The sequence below is a fragment of the Triticum urartu genome, chromosome 5, assembly GCF_003073215.2.
Source record: "Triticum urartu cultivar G1812 chromosome 5, Tu2.1, whole genome shotgun sequence".
Lineage (NCBI taxonomy): Eukaryota > Viridiplantae > Streptophyta > Magnoliopsida > Poales > Poaceae > Triticum > Triticum urartu.
Genome location: NC_053026.1, coordinates 428,853,203 through 428,871,725, shown reverse-complemented (window position 1 = coordinate 428,871,725; position 18,523 = coordinate 428,853,203). Strand labels below are relative to the sequence as shown.

Below are 18,523 nucleotides of genomic sequence, written 5' to 3'. Positions count from 1 at the left end.
GTGCCAACAGGGACAACAAGCGGGGTGATATGATGTGTGGTTTGCGCCGTTAGGACAGACGTGACGAGGGCAGCCCGGCCCATGGACGTGATCAGCCTACCTTGCCAAGGGACAAGCCTCTTCGGAAGCACATTCGTTAGTTCACCTCTTAGTTGTGCTTCACCCGTTTCTCAAAAAGAAAAAGAGTTGTGTTTCACCCTACGGAGCACAAGTTAGTTTATTTTGGAAAAGCATGGTTGTGCTTTCTTGAGGAACGCATGTTTGATTTCTCGCGGGATCACAATTGTGCTTTACCTCAGCATGAGCAGAAGTTAGTTCACTTGTGAACACTTGCTAGTTCATTTTGGAAGCACATGCTAGTTCACCTTGTGTAGCACAATGTTGGCAAGAAAACAGTTTATCGAAACCTATCACCTCAACAGGAGCGAAAGAGGGTTGGAGCAGAGAGGGTGGGAGAGTGGTGCGGTGTGGACGACGCCTGCTTAAATAGGCGTGGCAGCAAGGCGAAGGGACTGATGCCGGCTTGAATGCAGCGCAACGGCCGGAGTAGGCTTCTCGATCGCTGCGTGTGCATTTGAAGCGGCGCCACAGCTTTGCTTGGGAGGGTTTTTCGGGATGAATGGTTTTCGGATGGGACCGGGTCGTCGGACACGTGCGTGGAAGTGGTCCGGACGCCCGCGAAACCCCCTAGTTTGTCTTCGGTTTGCGGAAAAACAGAGGCCCGGACCGGTCCGCAGACCGACGAAGCACAGTGTTGGATGGCAAAATCAAGTAGGGATGCGGGCGGTTTGGGGTTGGCTGCTTTGGAGATGTCCCAAAAAAAGGAGAGTATGGTGAAGATGCTGGCAAGACTCTTGGAACCATTCTCTGTCTATGAATGGTCCATAACTATTTGTATTATGAAATTCTAACAGCTATATTGTCCTTTCAACTCCCTCCCCATTTATCCCGGTAGACGCCACTGAACCGCAGGGTCCGCACTCTATTCAAGAGGATGCGCTAGTCGCTTTAGCCAGCAGCTGGTCCTCGATCCGATCGGATCCGACCCTCAGTCGGCATCAAAGACTCGCAGAACCATACAATCCTCACCCGCCAAATTTTATAGCCTGAAATTCAGAATCCTCCTCCCTAAAACGATGGAGGATGCAGCAGCTAGCAGGCCAGGCACATGGATCGCTACCAGCTAGCCCCGTACACATACACTACGCACAGTACGTCCGGGGCGATGGTCAGAATGTATGGCTCTCGTCCATGTCGACAGCCCAGCGCTCGATGATGCTACTGAAACAAGCCGTTCACATGATGGGCACTGCGTCGCTTTTGTGTGCCATGGCCGAATGTGGTTCGAGCTAGATTGCATCTTCAGGCCATCATGGCGCGGCATCTACACATGCATGCATAGTTGCATACGCTATATACGAGCAGTGTTGTACAGTGGGACTGGGTGCACAGCACACTATAGCTAGCTACTAGTACTACTGACGAGGAGAGCCATGTAGACATACGTAGGGCTGTAGCTGCACTACGCGTTTGTCCTCGCTCTGCAGCTTCACTTTCCAAAAGCATATATTCACGCGCTCCTCCTCCTCCTCCTATCTCCATGCCCATGGTCTACCTACGTTTTACGACGCGCCTGCTATCGAGTCAAAGTTTTACTCGCCAATAACTGGGGCTGATTTTTTTTCCCAACCGAGCAAACCCGGGAGTCCCTACACCCTCATGAACATTAATTTTAAAAAAATAGAAAAACTGAAATTCGTGACATCAAATATGCTCAAACTTTGTAGGTGCTTGTAAGATTTCATGCAGAAAAAACATTCGAGGAGCTCTACACAAGAAAGAGATATTCATTGCTCATAGTTTTGAGCACTGAATTTTGTTTCTTATTTGTAGAGCCCATCGGATGATAGTTCTTGATGAAAATATATGTAGGCACCTAAAACTTTTGAGAATAATTGATGTCACAGAATTTCAGATTTTTTTTTCTATTTCTTGAATTTACTATTCTTGAGGGTGTATGGACACTCGGGAGGTACCACACCTTTCTCTCCCATTAATCAGTTTGTTACAAGCAGCAAGAGGGGGCAGGGAAAGATAGATGCGAGTTGGAGTATTAATTAGAAGGAAACCCGCTGCGAGCGTTCGATATCAAAACTGATTAGCATGATAGATAGATGCTGGTCGTTACTTTATACATAAAGGGGTGCGAAAGAACTTTTTTGGTATATCGAAACTAGCTCGTATGCATGATATGGCGCGGCGGAAGGATTATTTTGTGCGGAATTATCTTGTAAGGTATTAGTAATCTTCTGAGCGAACTAGTAGATGCTACTCCCTCCGTTCGGAATTACTTGTCGCAGAAATGGATGTATCTTCCGAACGGAGGGAGTACATTGCAACAAGTACATATGCATGTGGTATTAATTGAGCAATGATACCGTATCTATTTCCATGTCGGTTTGATGAGTTAGCTTGATTGGAGGTACCACCAGTTTGCCTTAGGCAATTAAGTTTTGTCATGAATTAGCTACTGCAGAAGACTAATAATAATACTACGATGCAACAGATCAATGTCAACGCATGTGCCCGTCTGTGTCATGCATGAACTGTCATCGCTTGTTCCAAGCAATATACTGTATACATCACATGTGTATCAATTAATTTGATCAGTGACATGAACATTGGACGCTAGCTCTGCAAGTGGAAGCAAAACATTGCAAAGGTGCCATTGTAAAAGATAGTACTACTCCAAGTAATATTTATGCTACACAATGTAAACAAGATAATCTACACTATATGCTAAAACTTATAGAATAGTTCGACTCACTCCATATACTGAGGGTATATATGGTGAGCTAGATGCACTATAATGTTGGAGTGGATATATAATTAAGCTAAACCATTCCGGTCTACAAAATGCATTATCGGTTGTACCATTAATTTGATCACATATTTTTGCATGATTATATATTCGGAAATGCTAAGTACCTGACATCATATATGAGCACATGTCAGATTGAATGTTTACGATGGCAACTCTAGTGACGCAAGGATGGCATGTTAATTGACATACACGGCAATTTTCCGTGAAAAAATAAACCGAAGCATGAAGTTGCCATGCTTGCCAACTAAAGTTGTCATCCTCGCGTCACTAAACTTTCCGTCGAAAATGTTGGATCTGCCATGTCTCGTACTTGAGGCGTTATCAGATTCCTATGTATTTTAAAATTAGAACTTAAAATATAATGGTAAAAACAATTTGGTGACCAATCTACTCTCCTAACTGTCACGAGAAGCGCTTCAACCTGCATACAAAAGTTAATGCACAAGGCCACCAGCATGGGTACGACTACGTAGTTCTGCGATTTGCAGACGGATGGAACAAAACTCCCAGAGAGAACAGGCAGCGAATGGGATCAACCGATCGCACGCCGTTCAGATGCAACAAGAGGAGCAGTACTGTGCATGGCATCTCTCTCACAGCAGCCACGTGAGCCAAGTAATGAGCCTGGCCAGCCATTCCCCATTCCTTTGTCATACATGAGTGTCGAGCCAGTCCTGCTTAAATGCTTGGTCAGTTCCTGTCCCTAATAATCGATCCATACTCCACCCTAGCAGCTAGCTTCTTCCAGGATTAGTTGTAGTAATTTGCATGCATTATTGTGGAGTAGTTTTGCCAAAGAGCATTTTCACTGCCAGCATGAAAACGAACATGTGCTAGCTGTATAATATATAGGTGTGTCGTTTTCTTGTACTACTGATGTAAACATGCATGGCTAAGATTTGTTTGACGCCAATGCACAAATGCAAGTTGACTGGAAGCATGGGGTGCATCCGTGCATATGTGGAAGATGAAATGGGAGAAGAAATTCACACCACACGTCCACACACAGTTCATCTTTGCTGCTAGCTCTTCTACATCGTTTCTCACATGAACATGCTACCTAGCTAGCCTAGTGCATTTATGCGCATGGATTGCAAGTTTACTGTATGCCTGGTCATGGCTTCATGCTGGACAACATATGAGAATGAAAGTCTACTGTATGAACAAATCTGCGCAGCTCCCAGAAACAAATACAGCCTGCGCTAATCAATGGATGAAAGACAAATCTGCACCTGTTATGATAAGATGAGCAGGAAGGAGGTTATGATAACATGAGCAGCTGGAGCAGGAGCTGACTAATGGTAGATGGCATACCACACATATGCTTACCTTAGAAGCAAACCACCGCCGCTGGAACTATCATATGCATGAGGCGTGCGAATTGTGCAGATGCTGGTTAAAGGGATTGAAGCCTGGTCCGAGGTCACCAAATCATACAATCCATATCATGCTCTCCATGTATATGATGTATGTGGAGACCTTGAACCAGACAACAACCCCCTTAACCTAACTTCAACCAGGACATGAAGTCCAAACAAACCCACCAGCAAAAGGCCGGTGAAGCTACTTCGCCATGGATGGACACAGTGGAAGCAAGAAGCTAGAAGAAGATGGGGTTAAGATATACTCCTAGGCGAAGGAGAAGAGCTGGGCAACTGGCTGCTGAAGGAGATGGAGATGGGGAGCTAGGGCTGGTGGTTTTGAAGAGGGGGGAAGGGGCAGTGGCGAACTGGCCATGGATGATGGGCCACTGAATTGCCATTTATTGAGGGGCCTGCCATTGGACATACACGAGCTGTGCACTGATAGCCACTGAAAACAGACTTCATTGCTTGTGGTACAGGCGTACTGTGTGTGTGAGTGTGGTGTGAATTTCTCTCCAGGAAAATAGAGTGCTGGCTACTGCTACCCCTATGCTCGTATGACTCCGGTTTTTAGGTTTTACTTTTACCCAGTCACTTTTTTGGTTTTGTTGACTAGATTTCCACGTTTTTAGTCATACTACGACTTTTGATTTGTTATTGGTAATAAGTCAAGGGGCAAGTCAAACTATTGAATCATTGAGCCAATATGGAACCTCACATACTCCTAGTAGAAGTCAACCAAAGCCTAGAAAATCGGTCTGGTCTTAATATAAGAGAAGTCAACTTATAGTTAAAATTGGCCTTAAGTGGTGTTTGATTCTCTAGTCCTAGGACTTTTTCTAGTCCCAACTAAAAAGTCTCTAGTCCCTAAAAAGTCTCTCCCTGTTTGTTTTCAGAGACTAAAAAGTCTCTGGTCCCTTCCTAGAGGTTATTAAATGACCATGTTGCCCCTAGTATATAGAAAAATAACAATCAAACAACATCATGGGGTGGCGGGCCAATGGGTGCATGGAGGGGCATTGTTGAAAAAGTCCCAAAAAGACTCTCCTTGAAAGTCTTCTTCATTTAGTCCCAAATACCTAGTTTAGTCCCTAAAAAGTTCCTCCCGTTTGGTAAAAAAGTCTCTAAGAGGGACTTTTTCTAGTCCCTACACAAAAAAGTCCCTGGAAACAAACACCCCCTTAATACTATAAGAGAAGTCAACTTATAGTTACAATTTGGAAATAGTACTTCGTCTATTCCAAAATACAGTGTATATAGATTATTATTTTCAAAATCCAAACTTTGTAAAAATCGATAAAATTTATAGAATAGATATCTACATCTACAATATCATTAGATACATTGTGGAACATGTTTTTGTAATTAAATGCACTGGTAATTGTTGTATTTATCTGGTATTATTAGTGATGGTATTTATCTGTAAACCTGGTCATACGTAATGAAGCTCGACTTCTTACAATATTTATATGCACTATATTTTAGAACGGAGAGAATATAAGAGAAGTGAACTTATAGTTACCAAACCGGTTCTAGAGGCACATACAATTATAAACTTGTAATGACTGATTATTTGTTCTTCCATGTAGAATAATTACTGATGTTGTAGAGAGATGATGACAAAGAAGAACATTTTTTTTTGCGGGTAACAAAGAAGAACAAATTGAAAATAGTGAAACCTCTGTATTATCTCCGACGCCTTTCAACTCTAGCTATTGTATTTAATCGAACCGAACATTTTTCAAATTTGACAATCGCGATGAGCCTTTTAGTAATACTGATAACATGAAGTAGATATTAATATATTCATGGTGAAAGGCTCAAGACGTTTATTTTTGTAGGGTATATTTTGACTAGTTAAGACAAGACTTTGGCCCCCAATTATAGTGCTATTGGGTTTTCAAGAAAAGTATGAGTCTCTCCCTTGATCCCATTGACATGCAACTAACAAAGCAAATTTACACAACATCCATGTTTAAGTAAAACAGGTACTGCCTGGTGACAACAAACTTTTGGATGGGCGATCATCTAACATGTTAAAACGGGTAATGTTGACAACAAACTGTTGGATGTCCCTCGCTAAAAAAACCCGAAAAAAACGGTTGGATGGGCGGCCATCTTGAACAAAAACATTGACCATTTCAATCCACCATCTATCCTTCGCAGCTCCCCACGTTTTTGTTGCAGCATCAGAAGGATATGGTATGTAGTACTCCGTCAGTCTCATAATATAAGAGCGTTTTTGACACTAGTGTAGTGCCAAAAACGCTTTTATATTATGGGACGGAGGGAATAGCTTTGAGGGTGACTTCCAGCAGAGAACTACGGCGACTTATTATTCCTCAAAAATAAAATAAAACTTTGGTGACTTACCCATCATGGTATCATGGGTGCATGATCATTTTGCTCCAAAAATATTTTCTCCATAATGCAGGTGAGAGAAAGATGTACCTAAGGACACTCCTGCAACAACAACAAAAAGATAGCAAGGACAACAAATGTTGAAATCTATACCACGCAGAGCCAGCCAGCAATACCATGGGCGGGCCGGTGTAAATTCGCGTCCTGCTGGCGGATGGAGCCGGACGACCGACTGAAAACGCCCAGGCGTTAACTCGTCGACGTGGCGGGATCCCGCTCGGTGGCAGCCTGTGGCCGTGCCTCAGGTTGGCAGCAATTATGGGTTCATGATGCCGCTGTGATTGAGGGAGAAGAGAGGAGAGGGAGAGCCACTGGGGAAAGCTGATTCCTCGGGGAACGCAGAAGATCCCGACTCCCCATGACGAAGCCATCAAGGCGAGTTAACTCCCCGTATGGGTCTTGCTGGGTTTTTGACCTTTCAATGCTGCATGTACCGTCCATCTACCAGGAGCCGTGCGTGTGGTACGATTTTTCCAGGGGTGTTGTGGGTGGGTGGCCTCTTCATTTTTTTTCCTGTCAAGATACTACTCAAGCGAGCCCAAGGCGCGCCATCATCATCGCCCCTCCCTCATCGAAGCCGGACAAACCTTGGTGTAGTAGACAGTTGAGAAGTTGTCGTGCTAAGAGCTCATAGAACCAACGCATCAGATCAAAAACCGCTGCCAATGAAGAGAAGTGTAGATCGGAAGGATCCGAACTGCAGACAAACAGATGCAGATGAACAAAGACTGGATCCAGACAGATCCACCGAACACTAACACCTACCGAATCCCACGCGATCCGCCGGAAACACACCTCCACACGTCCTCTGACGAGGCTAGACGCATCGTCGAGACAAGGGCTAGACGGGAAGAATATTATTCCATCTTTAGAGAGTCGCCGAACAGGATACAAATCCTAAACATACATAAAAGGACACATAAAAATAGATCTAGAGCCCTCTGCCGGCAAGAACCGAGATCCGCCACACCTCCATGGCCTAAGGCCACAGCAGACGGAGTAGACCTGCGGCGGCGCCGGCAGGAGACGAGCAACCCTAGCCGCCTTTTGAGTCGCTAGAGCGCAGCGCCAAGGGGTTCGCAATGAATCAGGCGGGTGTTCTGTTCTTCAAACATGAGAAACACCATGATTTTTTTAATAGTACAAACATTTGTTTCTCCTTGGGCTTTTATTTATGCTTCAAACGAGTGGTAAGAAATTTTCACTCGGGACGCTGATTCATTTAGTCCCTAGTGTAGACAAAACTATAAACTCATACCCCGGCCTCTGCATCAGATCGATGCATACGGTCATCTTATTAAACCAAATAAGTTCCAACAAGGTCTCAAAGTCTCCTACTGAAAAGTGAACAAAGCTCACACAGAGCCAACATGGGCTAAAAACACAGACTAGCCATATAAAAGACGCCACAACCGGCTGGCTGAAAAAGAGATAGGTAAACTAATTGCCTGTCCTATTACATGATCGCCATCCAAACTAGTTGAAGATATTCCGAGCTACCATCTCCCAGCGGATAGATCCAGTAACCAAACGCTCCCTGGCCTCCGTCGGAGTGAGTAGCGACCACGAACGGATCAACGCCGTGGCTCTGAAAATAACCTGCAAAAAATGAATATGTGTTGCCTATTAAAAACCAAATCATTTCTGCAATTTCAGAGCGCCCACACCAAGGCACAGACTCCTACACGAATATGTCTCGCTAACTCGGGCTCTACCCCGTTAAGCCACGTTCCAAATAATGTGTTGATTGAATTCGGTGGAGTAATATTAAGAGCAATATGGATCGTCCTCCATAAAACTTTAGCTAGCGGGCAATCAAGAAAAAGGTGTTTGATCGTCTCATCCCGATCACAGAAACTACACCTAGTAGATCCTGTCCAATTACGCTTTGTCAAGTTGTCCTTGATTAAAATAACTTGTTTATGCAGAAACCACATAAACACTTTGATTTTCAAAGGGACTTTGACAGCCCAAATATGTTTGGAACTAGGAATCGAGCTTGAATTGATAACATCAACATACATTGATTTAACAGTAAAAACTCCAGACCTAGTAAGCTTCCAGCATAATTCATCTGGTTGTTGGGAAAGCTGAATGTCCATCAGTCTCCTTACTAGATGCAGCCATTCTTCCCAACGATTACCCACTAATGCCCTTCTGAACTGAATATTAAGGGGGATCGATTGTAATACCGTGGCAACAAAAGTCTCACGTCTTTGAACTATACGATACAAAGACGGGTATTGGAATGCTAAGGGTGTCTCTCCGAGCCAAGTATCCTCCCAGAATCGCGTACTGGCACCGTCACCAACAATAAACTTTGTCCTATTAAACAAGGACAACTTTACTTTCATAAGCCCTTTCCAAAAGGGTGAATCAGTCGGTCTTACTGTCACCTGAGACAGAGTTTTGGTTTGAAGATACTTGCTACGGAGGATTTGCGCCCAAGTGGCGTCAGTTCCACTTGATAACTTCCACAACCACTTGCTGAGAAGACATCTGTTCTTAACTTCAAGATTCTCAATACCAAGACCCCCTTGGTCTTTCGGTCTATAGATGATATCCCATTTGGCTAACCGGTATTTTCTTTTAATCTCATCACCTTGCCAGAAGAAACGCGATCGATAGAAGTCCAGTCTTTTCCTAACTCCAACTGGGACTTCGAAGAATGACAAAAGAAACATAGGCATACTCGTGAGAACCGAATTTATCAGAATTAAACGGCCTCCGTACGACATGAGCTTGCCCTTCCAGCAACTCAGTTTCTTTTCAAATCGATCCTCGATGCACTTCCACTCTGTGTTTGTCAGCTTACGATGGTGGATTGGTATTCCTAAGTAGGTGAAAGGCAAAGCCCCCAAATCACACCCGAACAATTGCCTATAAGCCTCTTGTTCATCGTTGGCTCTACCAAAGCAGAACAACTCGCTTTTGTGAAAGTTAATTTTTAACCCGGTCAATTGTTCAAATAAGCATAACACCAGCTTCATATTTCTCGCCTTTTCCAAGTCATGCTCCATAAAGATGATTGTATCATCAGCATATTGGAGGATGGACACACCTCCATCAACTAGATGAGGTACCAGGTCACCCACTTGACCAGCCTCCTTGGCCCTTACTATTAGAATTGCCAGCATATCCACTACAATGTTAAACAATTTAGGGGACATCGGATCCCCTTGTCGCAGGCCCTTTTGTGTCTGGAAATAATGACCGATCTCATCATTCACTTTGATTCCAACACTCCCTTTTTGCGTATATGACTCAACCTGGCGTCGCCAGATTTCATCAAAGCCTTTCATACGCAATGCCTGTTGTAGGAATGGCCATTTAACTTTATCATACGCTTTCTCGAAATCCACCTTAAAGATGACATCCAACTTTTTCGAGTGAATTTCATGGAGCGTTTCATGCAGGACCACCACCCCTTCTAGAATGTTCCTGTCCGGCATGAAAGCAGTTTGGGAATGCTGCACCACAGAATGTGCAATCTGTGTGAGCCGATTAGTCCCAACCTTGGTGAAAATTTTGAAACTAACATTGAGAAGGCAGATCGGCCTAAACTGCTCGATTCTCACAGCATCCGTTTTCTTAGGAAGCAGTGTTATTGTTCCAAAATTTAAGTGAAATAACTGGAGCTGTCCAGAGAAAAGATTGTGAAACATTGGAAGTAAATCCCCCTTATTGTTTTTCATCTGCGATATAGCATCAAACACCTCCTTCTCCGAGAATGGGGCAACCAGAATATCATTATCACAAGCAGTTAGTTGAGGCACATCCTCAATCCTGGACTCATCGAGGGATACACAACTGTCCTCCGGAGGTCCAAATAGCTGCTTATAATATTCGGTGATATAAAATTTCAGGTTGTCCTGCCCTACAATCGTTCCTTCCTCTTGCTCAAGCTGAAAGATTCTCTTCTTTCTGTGTTTTCCATTAGCAATCAAGTGAAAGAATTGTGTGTTTGCGTCCCCCTGGACCACTCTGCGAACCTTAGCCCGCAACGCCCACTTCAATTCTTCCTCACGGAGAAGTTCTTTCAACCTCATCTCTGCCTCGAGCTTAATTGGAGCTCCGCAGATTGCAAAATCATGGACTCGGCTTTTATATCTAGGGCCTGAATCAGAGAAAGGAGCCTTTCCTTTTCAACTTTATAAACCCCACTAAGGTGCTTAGCCCATCCCCGTAGGAAACTTCTCAAATGCCTAATCTTGTTCTGCCAACGCTGGCAAGAGGTCGTGCCTCCTGCATCTTTAGCCCATTCCCTAGCTACCAGATCCAGGAAGCCTTCTCGTTCAAACCATGCAAGTTCGAAAGAAAAGGTGTTTTTGTTTCCCACGTGGTTTGGCTCACCTGAGTCCACGAATAAAGGTGTGTGATCCGAGATTCCGCGCGAGAGAGCCTGGACCGTTACGAGAGGGAACTTTTGTTCCCACTCGACACTCGCGAGAACTCGACCCAGCTTCTCATACGTCGGGTTTGGCAACGCGTTAGCCCAGGTAAACTTTCTACCGGAAAGCTCTATCTCTCTCAGATCCAAGCTTTCAATAATGGTATTGAACATAAATGACCATCTTCCGTTAAAATTATCATTATTCTTTTCATCTCTCCTCCTAATGATATTGAAGTCACCCCCAACCAAAATTGGGAGCTGCTCGGATCCGGAAATTCGAACAAGGTCCGCCAAAAACTCTGGTTTAAACTCGGGTTGTGCGGCACCATACACCGCCACCAGAGCCTAGTTAAAACCATCGGCTTTGGACCTGACCCGAAATTTAACCGCAAAGTCACCCATCACTACACTACGAACTTCCAGTGAATCGCATCTCACTCCAAGCAAGATCCCACCCGATCTTCCTCGCGGAGGAAGGCAATGCCAATCAAAATCGACACCACCCGATAAAGTATTGAGAAACTGGGGCGCAAAATTATCCCTACCAGTTTCAGAAAGAGCAATGAAATCTAATCGATGCTCAAGAGACGCCTCAGCAAGGAACCTTCTTTTAGCCAAGTCCTTAAGACCTCTGCTATTCCAAAAGATTCCTTTCATAGGTCATCATGAAATTTTTTGGCCGTTCGAATCCTAGCACTCCTACGAACCGCGGAAGCCGCATAAACCTTCCGCTTCCACTTACGCTTGGGTTTATCATGGTCCTCCATTCGGTCCTCATAACCGGGATCAGTTGGTCTTGCTATTGCATCCTCTAGAACTAGATCCTCTTCCTCAGAATCAGGAGTGGATGGTGCAAGATCCGCACACAAATTATCGAGCACTCTTACCCCTAATGCATCAATCTCTGCATCGTTCATAGGTTTTACTGCTGCTAGGTTTCGAATAATATCTATAGCGCGTTCCGCTTCCAAATCTAGGAGATCATTAACCGAGTTAGAAATTTCATTACTAGTACTCCCTAGCGAAACTCCTAACTGGTTGGCATTATTAATAATCTCACCATTAGAAAAATGCAAAATAGAATTAGACATGTTAACTGACATACCAGTGGTGACCTCAATGTCACGAAGCTTGGCCGCCCTCATGGCGCACCTCTGCTGCATGTCATCAACCTCCGGGTGGTCCTGGAGACGAGTACTCATCCGTCGCCCCGCCGAGACCGGGTCAGGGATCCCACCAAAAGCAACGACCTCCTCCCGAGTAAAACCTCACGCTGAAGGGTCAGCCAAGGATACCGGAGGAAGCGACGGAGGGCTCACAAACCCCATGGACGGGCAGCCTGGGGAGGGATGTGCGGGCGCTGCCTGCCCGAACAGTCCCCCCTCCGCAACCTCCTGGCCTGAGGGTGTCGCTGTCCTGACTGCCGAAGAAGGATGAGGGGTCGAGGCCACCTGCCCCAGACCCCCACCCAGCACCACTGTAGGAGCGGCCGTTGTTGCCGCCATCGTAGGAGAAGGAGCCGAGTCCACCTGACCCAGACAGCCTCCCCCACGGCCGGTCATCGTCGGCGTCACCGGCGCCACCGGCGCCAGGATAGGAGGAGGAGAGATCGCGACCACCTTCCTCGGACTCCCCCCCATGCACAACCTCCGAAACAGAAGACGTCGCCCGGCCCGAGACCACTGGGGATGTGGGGGAGAACGAAACCACCTGAGACTCCAACTCCCCACCCCCTACCAAGGCCGTCGCCGAGTGCGTCACTATCGAGCCTCCCGCCATAGGACTATCAACAGTATCAAGCTCCAACACCGGAAGCGTGCACTCAAAAACATCATCAGATTCCACCTGGTCGCTCCAAAGTCTGGGAGGGGCAGACGCTGGCTCAAAGGAGCCAAACCGCAAAGTAGTCATAGGCACCGACGGAGCTGGGGCCGGCTCAACCCCCGGCCCATCCCCAGGCAACTGAGCAACAGGTCCCAATCCATTGGACCTCTCTCGTCCAGCTCATCAGTCGGATCCCCACTGGCACCTGCGTTGTCGTCACCCTCGTGCATATCCACATCAGTCCCATTAACCGCGTTGGCAAACAACTCAGTATCCTCAAACTCAATCTCAAGAGGAAACTCCTCTCCCCTATAAGTCCAGTTGACCACGTCTGGGACGAACTCAATGTCCAGAACACTCACTAAGAGTCGGGCCACCCCATGGGCGCGGGTGAATGCCATATCCACTTTCTCAGTCTTTCCAACCATTATACCCAGACTAGCCACAACTCGAACATCTGTCAAAGACTCAGAGGGAGCGCCGGAAAACCGCAGCCACACCTGAGTGAGCGGCTTTCCCTTAGGCTCCACCTTCTTCCACTCATGAAATTCCAGAATGCATTTAGTACCAGGGACCTTGCACAACCCAAAGCTCAGCAACCTCTGCAAATCGTCCACAGTTGGGAAGTCAACCCTGAACACATTATCCTCAACATGGACAAGCTCCCACTGATTTGATGAATAAATATGACCATGTGTTTCTGCACAAAAAAATGAATTATCACCAATCAAACTATAATGGCATTCTTTTTCTTTTTGTGTACATGACTCATGATAACATTGTTACGCCAAATTTTGCAGGACTACTTGTTATAACTCGATGTTCATGCATGATTGTTGTGTTTTTAGAAAACAATAACTTTCGGTGTGTAGAAAATACATTTGGAATATTAGAATGCGAGTGGACTTGGTTGGAGAGAACTTGCTTTACAAGTGCACATGGAAATTTACTAGTGGGTGATGGGAGAATCTGTCCATTTTTCCAATGCCACGGCGATGCGCGGGGACGCTGGCGAGTTGAGCCAAGAGCGAGCCGAAGCCGGTGATGACGGGGTTGGTCGTGGAGTCACAGGCAGAGGCGGGTCCGATGCTTGACATGTGTGTATTGGGGGAAGGGGGCTTTTGGTTCTCACATCCCGTCTTATTAGGCGGAGCCCGGGCCAAAGACGAGGACACCAAGGCGAGCGGCAGCGAGGCGCGGGGTTGCGGTGGAGGCTCATACAAGATCTCACCGGAGACAACGGAAGGGGGAGGAAGAAGAAGCAAAGGAAGAAGAAGGTTGTCGAGCCTTTGGATCTCAATCGGACGGTGGTAGAGAGCTATTTGATTGAAATTAAGAAACAAGGGCACATGTACAATAGTCGGCGCCAAACTACTTTTCTTCATCGCAGCTGAATAAACATCTTGTCTTTTTTGCTGCTTGAATATAATATATACACGTATGTTGTTTGGTAAAGTTAAGATAGTATCACTGTACTTGTCACGGGATATTAGACAAGGGTTTTAGGGTTTCTGGCACACCTCCAAACGTGGGGTGACCTTTTCATTATATAGTGATGTATAACATAATTACAAGTGGGGCCCAGTATATACAGAGTCTAACACCCTCCCTCAATCTTAACCGTGCTCAGAAGAATTCACTAGGTTGAGATTGCGCCTACACCTTTCAAACTGAGGAAGAGGCAGTGGCTTCGTGAAGATGTCAGCAAGTTGATCTTTCGAGGAGATGAACTTGATAAGAAGCAGTTTCTGGGCAACACGTTCCCTGACAAAGTGGTAATCAACTTCAATGTGTTTGGTGCGAGCATGAAAAACTGGATTTGAAGACAAATACGTCGCCCCAATGTTATCACACCAAAGCACCGGCAGCTGCTTCTGAAGAACCTTCAACTCTTTGAGCAAAAACTGTATCCAAATAAGCTCTGCTGTGGCATTTGCAACTGCTTTGTACTCAGCTTCAGTGCTACTGTGAGACACCGTTGCTTGTTTACGAGCACTCTAGGCGATCAAGTTCGAACCAAGGAAGACTGCATATCCCCCCGTTGATCGTATGTCATCCGGACTCCCAGCCCAGTCCGCATCAGAGAACGCAGAGAGAACGCCAGAGGGGGCCGGTTGCAGATGCAAGCCATAAGAAGAAGTGGACCGGATGTAACGCAAAATGCACTTAACTGCAGCCCAGTGAGAGTCTCGAGGAGCATGAAGAAACTGGCAGACCCGGTTGACCGCATAGGAGATATCAGGACGAATGATAGTCAAGTACTGCAAGCCACCAACAATACTGCGATACTCAGTAGCCTCATCAGCAGGGAGGAGAGAACCATCGAGAGTAGATAGCCGGTCAGTGGAGGACATAGGTGTAGTAGCTGGCTTGCACTGGAACATACCAGACCTCTGAAGAATATCAAGAGAATACTTCTGCTGAGTGAGAGTCAAGCCAGAACCAGAGGACAATACTTCAAGGCCAAGGAAATAGTGAAGCTGCCCAAAATCCTTAACCGCAAAGTCAGCACTCAAAGCAGAACCCAAGCGATCCGCAGCATAGTCTGAGGAACTGACCACGATGATATCGTCAACATAGACCAGTAGATACATAGTAACTGTAGGTCGCTGAAGAAGAAATAACGAGGTATCGGCCAGAGAGGGAACAAATCCATGAGCCCGAAGAGTGGTGCCAAGACGCGCATGCCAAGCGCGTGGAGCCTGCTTCAGACCATAGAGTGCCTTAACAAGATGATAGAGATGCTGTGGACGAGCTAGATCAACAAAACCGGGAGGCTGACACGTGTAAACCTCCTCCTCAAGAACACCATGAAGGAAAGCATTCTGAACATCAAGCTGACGAAGAGACCATCCACGGGTAATTGCCAGTGAGAGCAGAAGCCGAATCGTGGTCGGTTTGACCACTGGACTAAAGGTGTCCTCATAATCAAGGCCAAGGCGTTGTTTGAATCCTCGAGCAACCGGTCGAGCCTTGTATCTCTCGATAGAACCATCAGCATGTTTCTTTACCTTGAAGACCCATTTTGAGTCAATGATCTTGACACCAGCCTTGGGAGGAACCAGTCGCCACGTGTCATTCTTAAGAAGAGCATGGTATTCTTGTTCCATCGTGGTACGTCAGTGAGGAATACTCAAGGCAGCCTGAAAATGGCGAGGCTTAGCAGTAGGGTCGGACTGCACCTGCGCCATGCAAGTCGCAAGCCAGGCCACCGTGCCATCCTTGCGTTCCTTAGGACGAAACACGCCACTTTGGCTGCGTGTATGAGGACGCAACACCGTGGGCGGAGCAGGTGGCGAAACCGATGATGAGGATGATGAGGTGAACGCCGCATCCGTCATGGCAGAGGCTGATGCAGTCGGTGGTGGTGACGAGGAAGACACAGCAGGAGACGCCGACCCACTCGAGGGCGACGCCAAGCCAGACGAGCGGGACAAGTGCCGCACAGGCGACGAGGATGACGCAGAACTCCCAGGCGAAGACGGCCCAGGCGTCGATGACGGGGGACTCCCAGGCGGGGACGACCCATGCATCGGTGCAGGTGACGGCCCAGGCGTCGATGGCGAGGACGCCAGCATAGACGGAACGGCCCGCTGGGCCGACGCGCCAGTCAGCAGAAGCGGCAGCTGGGCCGGAGTGGTGACGCGCGGTGCAGCAGCCGCGGTCATGGACACAGGCGGGCTCGTTGCATGGGACATGCACGAAGCCAGCCGATCGACGTGAGCGGGTGGTGATGACGTAGCCATCGGGGACGAGGGAGCCGGAGTGTCAACCTCATCCAGGAGCTCAAGCCGCGCACATCTCCCAATACCTGCACCATGGTTAGACAACAAAGAGGGCGAATGTCCAGCATCTACAAATTGATCAGGCAATATAGTGGATGGGTGCACTGGCAGTGTGGAGCTTGTGTTAGGTGAGGGAAGAGCAGCAAAGGGAAAAACGTGCTCATCAAAAACAACATCTCGGGAGATATACACACGATTGGACGGGACATGAAGGCACTTATACCCTTTGTGAACAGAACTATACCCCAGAAAGACACACTTCTTTGATCGAAACTCAAGCTTGCGATTATTATACGGACGGAGATGTGGCCAACACGCACAACCGAACACTTTAAGAAACGTGTAATCAGGAGTCTGACCAAGCAAGAGTTCAAGGGGAGTTTTCATATGGAGGAGCCGCGAAGGAAGCCTATTTATGAGAAAACAGGCTGTAGTAAAAGCATCGCTCCAAAAACAAAACGGGACAGAGGCATGAGCAAGCAAGGTTAAACCAGTTTCAACAATATGACGGTGCTTACGTTCAGCTGAACCATTCTGTTGATGTGTATGTGGGCAAGAAACACGATGAGCAATTCCAAGTTTTTCAAAGAAAGTACTGAGGTTGCGGTATTCACCCACCCCCCCAGTCTGACTGTACATGAATGATTTTATGATCTAGGAGTCTCTCAACATGTGCTTGAAATTGTAAAAACACATTAAACACATCAGACTTATGCTTAAGAAGATAAATCCAGGTAAAGCGATTATAAGCATCAATGAAACTGACATAATATTCGTGCCCACTAACGGACAGCTGGGCAGGACCCCATACATTGGAAAACACAAGCTCAAGAGGAGTTTTGACTATATGTGTAGAAACTGAAAAAGGTAACTGATGACTCTTGCCTTGCTGGCAAGCATCACAGACAGCGGCATCTTTATTACTAGACTCGGACGGTAGCTCATGACGATGGAGGACATGGCGAACAATGGGAGATGCTGGGTGACCAAGACGAGAGTGCCATAGTGATGGAGACACACGAACGCCACTGAAGACTTGGAACGCAGCAGCAGGAGTGGGAACGTCAGTGGGGGCATCAAGAGCATATAGACCATGGCGGTAGAGACCTCTAAGAAGTATGTTCCTCGTGGCACGATACTTAACAAAGAGATGAAACGGGTGAAACTCACAGCACACATTATTATCCTGTGTAAGTTTAGGAACAGAGAGTAAATTACGTGCAACCGTGGGAACACGAAGAACATTTCTAAGGTGCAATGTCCTAGAGGTGTTTGTGAGAAGTGATGCCTGACCAACATGCGAAATGTGCATACCTGCCCCGTTAGCTGTGTGAACCTTGTCATGCCCATGGTAAGGCTGCTGGACAGTTAGCTTGCCCAGCTCATTCGTGACGTGCGTGGTTGCTCCAGTATCCATGTACCAAGAAGGATCAATAGGATAAGAAGGGGTGTGACCCTGTTGCGCCATGTTAACTTGACGCTCGTTGCCCTTGCCATTATTGTCGAGGCCAAGGAAGTCCGTCTTGAACCGGCGATGATAGCGAGAGGAGACATGGCGAGGCAGGCCACAAAGCTGACATGGCTGAGCCGCACCACAGATGGTACAGCAGGCGCAGGCGCGGCCGTCAACGACGACTACCGGGGCACCAGAACGCGGGGCCTGCTGCTGTTGTGCCGAGGGCGCACCCCCACCGGACATGCCCCCTCCGACCGAGGAAGCTGCAGAGGGGCCACGGCCACCGCCTTTGCCGCGGTACACGGCGTTGACGGAGGAGTCGATGGAGACGTCGGGGCGGCGCGCGTTGAGCCGTTGCTCTGTTGACAAGAGACGGCTGTAGAGTTCCTGAGGACG

The 18,523-nt window shown here is 47.0% G+C and overlaps 1 long non-coding RNA gene across 1 annotated transcript; it reads right to left on the bottom strand.

The window, feature by feature from the left end:
• Window positions 1-2,420: 2,420 nt before the first annotated feature.
• On the bottom strand, window positions 2,421-4,673 carry LOC125556145. Its single transcript, XR_007305020.1, has 2 exons — window positions 4,214-4,673; window positions 2,421-4,116 (listed from the first exon to the last, which is right to left on the bottom strand). It is a non-coding gene; the product is annotated as an uncharacterized LOC125556145 (long non-coding RNA).
• Between the last annotated feature and the right edge of the window lie 13,850 nt (window positions 4,674-18,523).